Here is a 6609-nt window from a genome sequence, read left to right as displayed (position 1 = left end):
TGAGAACATATTTATGTTAATGTTAAAAGTTCCGCCGTATATTGCTGATCCTTGAAACACTGAGCGAAACAGTGATGCAGGGGAAGTATTTAAATTAAATGACATGTCTGAATTGTGGACAAAATTCTGATTATTTGTGTTGATCATCCGTGATTGGTCACCAGCTGTTGACACAATTGGAGTAACGTGATCATGTTGGCCCACGGGCAGAGCAGGTGTTTTGTCAGCAAGTTCTTGTTGAGCAGGCATAGATCCAGCAGTCAGCATTGTAGAGATTTGATGCTGCTGTTTATTTGTCAGACAGCGGTAATTGTTGAGGCTCTGAGGATTCTTGTGACCTGGGAACAGAAAAAAAAAACATGTAAGTTTTTTTTTTTTTGTTTTTTTTTTTCAAATTTCATGTTTTAGATTTTGTCAAAATTGGGATGCAATCCAGACTGGGCAAATAATAGAAGTGTCTGCCAGTCACCTTGCTGTACAGCTGCACCCATGCACTATTAATAAGGAAAAGTGGCCAGAATCTGGGAAATCAGGCTAGGAACCAGAAAAGTATGAAAAATTACACAGCCAGTACATGTTTAATATTCTAGCTATAAGCATATCCAGATTATAGCTTGTAAATATTGTAACTCATACTGGTATAGCACTTTACCGGCATGTTTTCAGATAAAATTCGATACAAATTAACTTTTTCTGGATGTTTCTAATAAATACACAAAAATTATTCTCTACCTTTTGACACAATTTTGAGACTTGGGCCGTGTTAGTATATTAATTAATGAAATGATTTTTTTTGGTGTTCATGCGAAATTAACGACAGAATAGGATCAGCGTGATTCATGGATTAATTTGCTGATCCTAGGCTATTCTGTCATTTATTTCGCATGAACACCGATAAAAAAGTTTCATTTCTTTTATTTACATTATATTTCCTTTCCATTTGTAAACAAGATAATATTATATATCGCAGATATTTTGTGATGTTTAACATTAAAATTAGTATCCCGGCCGTTCTGGTCAACAATGCAATAACAGCGCATCATCTAAGGAACATTCTTCCTGACTATACGGGGACGTCATCAAAACGGGTCGGTATCACCCAGCAGTGATGACGTAAATTTCGTGTCTTTCCTGTTGCTGTTCATACGAAAATGAACATAATTTTTAATGGAAAACAATAGGGAAAATGTAAATATTTAAGAAAGGAAATATATGTTTTCAGTGCTCATCGAAATGAACAACATAAAAGGATTGACAAAATGCTAGCCTGATTCCTGTTTAATTTGCTGATGCTATTCAGTCGTTCTTTTTGCATGAACACGGAAAAATGTATTTTATAAATTTCACACTGTGTTGCAATTAATATTAAAAAACACTGCGACATCATCTAAGGAATATTCTCTTTGACTATGCGGAGGTTGTTAAAAAAAAATTCAAATGAAATTAAATAGAAGAAAATTTGTTTGTTTCAGTTAAAGATCGAAATAATTTAATAACTCCATCAGTGTGATTTTAAAAACTTAAAAGGAAATTTTGATGTTTGTTTTTCATGTTAGATCAAACTATTTCTTTTCACCAAAGCGATATCTTGCCACTTGCGAAAATATCCCTTGTGAAAAATATTTTTATAATATATTTCAGATCAAAATGTTTTTCACAGGTCTATATGTGATGGCTTATATTTTATGACATATAAAGGAAAGTTAATGTAAGATCAAAATGTTTTTCACTCGTACATGATCTTACATGTTCAAACATGGCTATGCTACTTGTGAAAATAATGACTATGGTGTTCACCTGTAAAAAGTATTTTTGCATGTACGATAAAAATATATTTCACTGAGGCCATAATTAAAAAATTGTTTGCTTGCGGTAACACAACCCAAATTTTTTGTTTGGGTAAATAGCTAGGGATTTTTTTCTTTTTGCATAATATTATGAAGACAGAGGGAAGGGAAAAAATTTCATCTCATTGATCAGGAAAATAATGGGTTGCAGCCATTATTATGGGTAGGTCGCATTAGCGGAAACAAATCTTTTTTTTTATATATAGCCTGATGAACGTGAGATCTTTTATTTTCACTGTGGCTAAACCACTCTCGGAAGGATTCATCTAGTGTTCACTAGTAAGAAAAAAAATATTTTGATCTTGCAGGTCTATTTTTCAAATTTATGAGAGGCTGTTACATTTTTTGTGTAATTATTACACACTCGATTGTAAACTCCGTTAAGTTACATTGTAACCTGAAATGACATTATTTGTGATATCAGTTTAATGCATGCTGTTGCGTTTAAAAGATTTTGAATGATATAAACTTATAAATACTATAATTTCTGAAATTAGGCATAAAAAAAAATTGTTTGTTTCTGGTATCCCGACCTACCCTAAATTTTTGGCCCGACCCAAAATGTTTTTATGGCTTTGGAGAATAATTTTTTTCAACTTTTTAACAAACAGTTGCAAAACTGCAACTTCCTGTCCTTTAAACATGGTCATTGATGTTAGAAATCAGCTTCCTGATGCTCTAAAGGCATAACCCCCTTATTTGAATTAATTTTTTGACACAAAAATATTTTCCGAAAAGTCTCCCTTAATAAAAAAAATATTACAAAAAAAAAAAATTCCGACCTACCTACCCTAATTTTTTTGAGCGTGTTACCGGAAACAAAGATTTTTTTTAGGCCTTACTGTACCTGTTATCTGAATAGCTTGCGCATCTGGTACATCATTTCGTAGCAGTTTTTGGCATAGATGTTTTCTTGCGCTTGTGTTGGTGAGACGTTTGTCTGTCTGCAGCCCTGCTTTTGCCGTCATGTTTTTCATTAGGTTGTATAGCTTGTTTTTCCCAACTGCTTGGGACATGAACCAGGTATCTGTGGGCAGTGGATTTTTGTTGCTTGTAACTGGTGCAAGGTAAAAAGGATCAGTAGGTTTTGAAAAGCCGTCTGGTCTGTGGTCAGAGTAAAATTTGTACAGTTCAACTGGGCATCTTGCTAGATTTTCAGTCGCATACATTCTGGGCTTTGTTAGGCGAACATTTATGTCTTGCCCCGTCCTTGTTTTGGTTTGACGCTCATTGTATATGAGGTATTCTTTTTTCAGTTCATTGTCGAAGCACAGCTGAATATCTCCCCAGCATATTTCCCGGTGTTCAGTGCCACCTCCTCTTACACCAAAATGGAGAGTATTGTTGAGCCACAGGGTGTTGATAATAGATTCTGGTGTCTGGGAGCCTAGCTGACCTTTTTGGTAGAGGTAAGAAATTTCTTCTTCACTTACTTCATCCGCAGTTTTTGGCTTAGTACCCTTACCATCTTTTTTCAGCTCTGTTGTTTTTGTTTTAAAGCATTCTCTTGAATGTGCAAATTCAGCATCTGTTTTTATACTGTACCCATATTTATGTCTATTGAGGTACCTTTGAATACTTCCCTGAATACCCTTTAGGGTTGAAGGTTCATAGTGTGTGCCGTCCCTCTGGCGGACACGCATAAAAATTTTGATAGATGTTTGTCGAGATCTGCTGGAGGAATTGTATAAATTGGACGGCTTTCATTTTTAAATGCTAAGTAACTTTCAAGAAGCTTTTGATGGCTTGATGTTTTTTGTGCTGTCCTTTGGTTTTCATGTAATTTTATATAGTCATTTGTTGTGTTTTTTGTTTCAGGAAATCTCTTATTCATGGTACTTGGAGAGTATATTGCTGGTGGAACATTGAAATTAGGATCATTACTTTGTATCTCGGAACAAAGCGGACCACGAAGCAAATCATGCGTATTGGAAGCAGGAGCTGGTCCCATACAGAATGGATCAGTTAGCGGCACATTGTCTGGAGTAAACTGGTTACTTGTTGGGATACTAACATAAGGGTCTTCACATATCTGACTAATTTGATTTTGTGGATAGTTCAGTGGAGGACAGACATCAGATGAGATCTGAGTGTTTAATGGCAAAAAACCTGCAGTTGAAGTGCTATTACTTTCAAGACTAGTAAAGTTTTCCAGGGGTTTTCTTTCAAACTCTTCAAAGAGTAGATTTAAGTCAAAGTCCATATTATCATCTGGCAGTCCCTTGACTAATTCATGCCTGGCTGCTGTGAGGATAGTTCCATCATCAAATAACTGAACCTTGTAAATCTGATAAGTGCCTAAGGGTCTGACTATATCTACAATTTTTCCTTTTCGACCTGCGCTGCCAATCTGCACAGTATCGTTAAGTTTAAACTGGACAAGCTCTATTGTTGACATTTTTTGACAGCGTTCCCGTTTATAACCTTCAAGGGAAGTAACTGTGTATTGAATATCAAGGGAAGTCACTACAGCAGGACATTTATGATAAAATGTGTGATAACTAGAGATTCTGTGATGTTTTTGCCTTTTCCTTGTGTGTAATTTAATTTTATCTATTTAATTATATGTATGGATTTTATATACAGATAAAGAAAGATTAAGAAATCGATTTGTTTATTGAATACACGAAAGTAGTCCGTTTAATATACGAAAGTAGTACTGATGACGTCACTGAAGTGCACGCTATTTTAGACAAGGGTTTTCCCTAGGGAAAGACAAGGGTATCTTTACCTAGCACGTGAACGGATAGTCCTATACTTTCCCCGTTGGGTATGCAAGAATGTGCGATCTTATATTATATAGAAGTGCCAAGACAATACTTGGTTTTGTCGTAAACGACGAAAAATCACCAATTTGAAGTTATTTAGTATTATGAATGCTACCTTTCATAAGTAGAGCAAATATCCATTGATAATTTTTCAAAACTATTTTTGCAGGCGACATGCAAACAAAGCTGCATGACATCATTTTATTATCACAAAATGAAATGTTCATGTCTGTTCTAAGCATTTCTTGACATCTTGCACTGGAAATTTACACAATGACTATTTGTTATATTACTGATAATCTAAAATACAACAACAGGAATCATATTCTAAATATTTGGACGAGATGTCATTTGGAGCATTGAAATATAATTCCCATGAAAGATTTTTCTTTAGGAAAGTTTGAGTATGCCTTAAGATTTCATATGCAAGTAAGATGACCAGATTATGAGAATATAAACTACTTGACAATTATTACCAGGGGTCCAATCTAGCAGCGCATCTTTATGTCACTTGTCATTTAAGTTAATAGATCCGAAATAAACATCGGAAATTTTGCAATTTGGCACTTTTATGGAAAGTCATGTTTACGCCCGGAGAATGTTTAAACGGAAATATGTCAAAGAAAATCACGCGTAAATAGCCAAATACCATTACGGATCCACTTCCTTAACAGCGTATTGGTGCCTAGAACAGAAAAAATACCCTTCAAAGCTGTTTCCGACTACTCATGCATTTCAGTCGAAAAAAATGTAAAATCAGTAATGGAAAATATACGCATCATCTCGCAAAAATAAGTCTGTTGTAAAATATCCAAGTAGTAAAGATGTACTGCCTCGTCTAAATATTTGAATGAAATAAGTTATCTAGCTGCGTGTAAGAACGTATGCCATGTCTTTATAGGTAATATATAGGAAATGAAATTGAATGTAAAAATACTAATGCTCATTATCTAAAGAATCGAAGAAACTGCCAAGTTTTAAATTAAGGCTATGGCAAAGCTGTGGCGATGTAGAAAAGTAATTCAGATAGGGATTATTAGATTATTATGTTTACAAAATTTTAACTTGGAATCTTGTATTTTGTTGTGTTTTTTTTTTCTCATATTTTTATATGTATAAAATACAATGTTAGTGGAGGAATTGTTCAAGTTTTGTGAGCAGCCCAATCTCCGGGCTGCCATCTTGCAAGTTAGTAGCCTCGTGTGTGTGGTATCATAAGAACGAAAATATCCTAGGCTATTACTCAGTGCCACGAACTTGCGGATATCTATAACATGCGTAGTTGAGCCACATAAAATCTGTAAGAACACCCTTCTTTGAATATTGCTTTTTCGCAGTACTAGCTATTACTGGACACTAAGCAAACTTTCTCATGTTTACCCTTAAATTTACGTATATTTATTTCATCTCAATAAGATGTTGTTGACTGTGATGGTGATTCCAAGGCTGTAAAGCTCAGAGCATAGATGTTGTAACCATGGTTACACACTTTAAAAATGGGTCATCCTAAAATACGCCAAAAAATGATAATCCCATAGTATTTAGCTAGTTTGATAAAAAGAATTTCGACATACGTATGCAACCGGCAAATTTAAACGGAAATTGACGTCTTGATTTCTTTAGGTTAATTACGAACCCGCAGATGCTGCAAGTGCCTTTTCAGTAATTTTCAGATACATGTATATGGTCCAATAGTTGACTTTCCCACGGAAAACATCAAGTTCCGTAATGAACTGAATAAAGCACTTAATGATATTTTCAATATTTCACTGTATATTACTTTTAAATAGAAGAGTGCGGGAGGTCGTGTATTTGATCCCCGTCCACGTCATATCAAAGACGTGAAAAATGGTACCATTAGCTCCCTTGCTTGGCGCTCAGCATTAAAAGGGATACTAGCCTCTTCCATCAGGAATGAGGTGTCGAGAGTGATTAATATAAGTTGTAGAACTTGCTTCACAATCGACCTAAAATAAATTATGTATAAACTAAAT

General features: G+C 34.8%; 1 long non-coding RNA gene across 1 annotated transcript; it reads left to right on the top strand.

Annotated features, from left to right (window-relative positions):
- Positions 1 to 383: 383 nt before the first annotated feature.
- Positions 384 to 4457, top strand: LOC123554538 (uncharacterized). Its single transcript, XR_008367099.1, has 3 exons — positions 384 to 549; positions 3104 to 3256; positions 3666 to 4457. It is a non-coding gene; the product is annotated as an uncharacterized LOC123554538 (long non-coding RNA).
- Positions 4458 to 6609: the final 2152 nt, after the last annotated feature.

This window comes from Mercenaria mercenaria, chromosome 2 (genome assembly GCF_021730395.1).
Source record: "Mercenaria mercenaria strain notata chromosome 2, MADL_Memer_1, whole genome shotgun sequence".
NCBI lineage: Eukaryota > Metazoa > Mollusca > Bivalvia > Venerida > Veneridae > Mercenaria > Mercenaria mercenaria.
The sequence above is the reverse complement of the archived record's forward strand: the minus strand, read 5'-3'. Positions and strand labels throughout refer to the sequence as shown.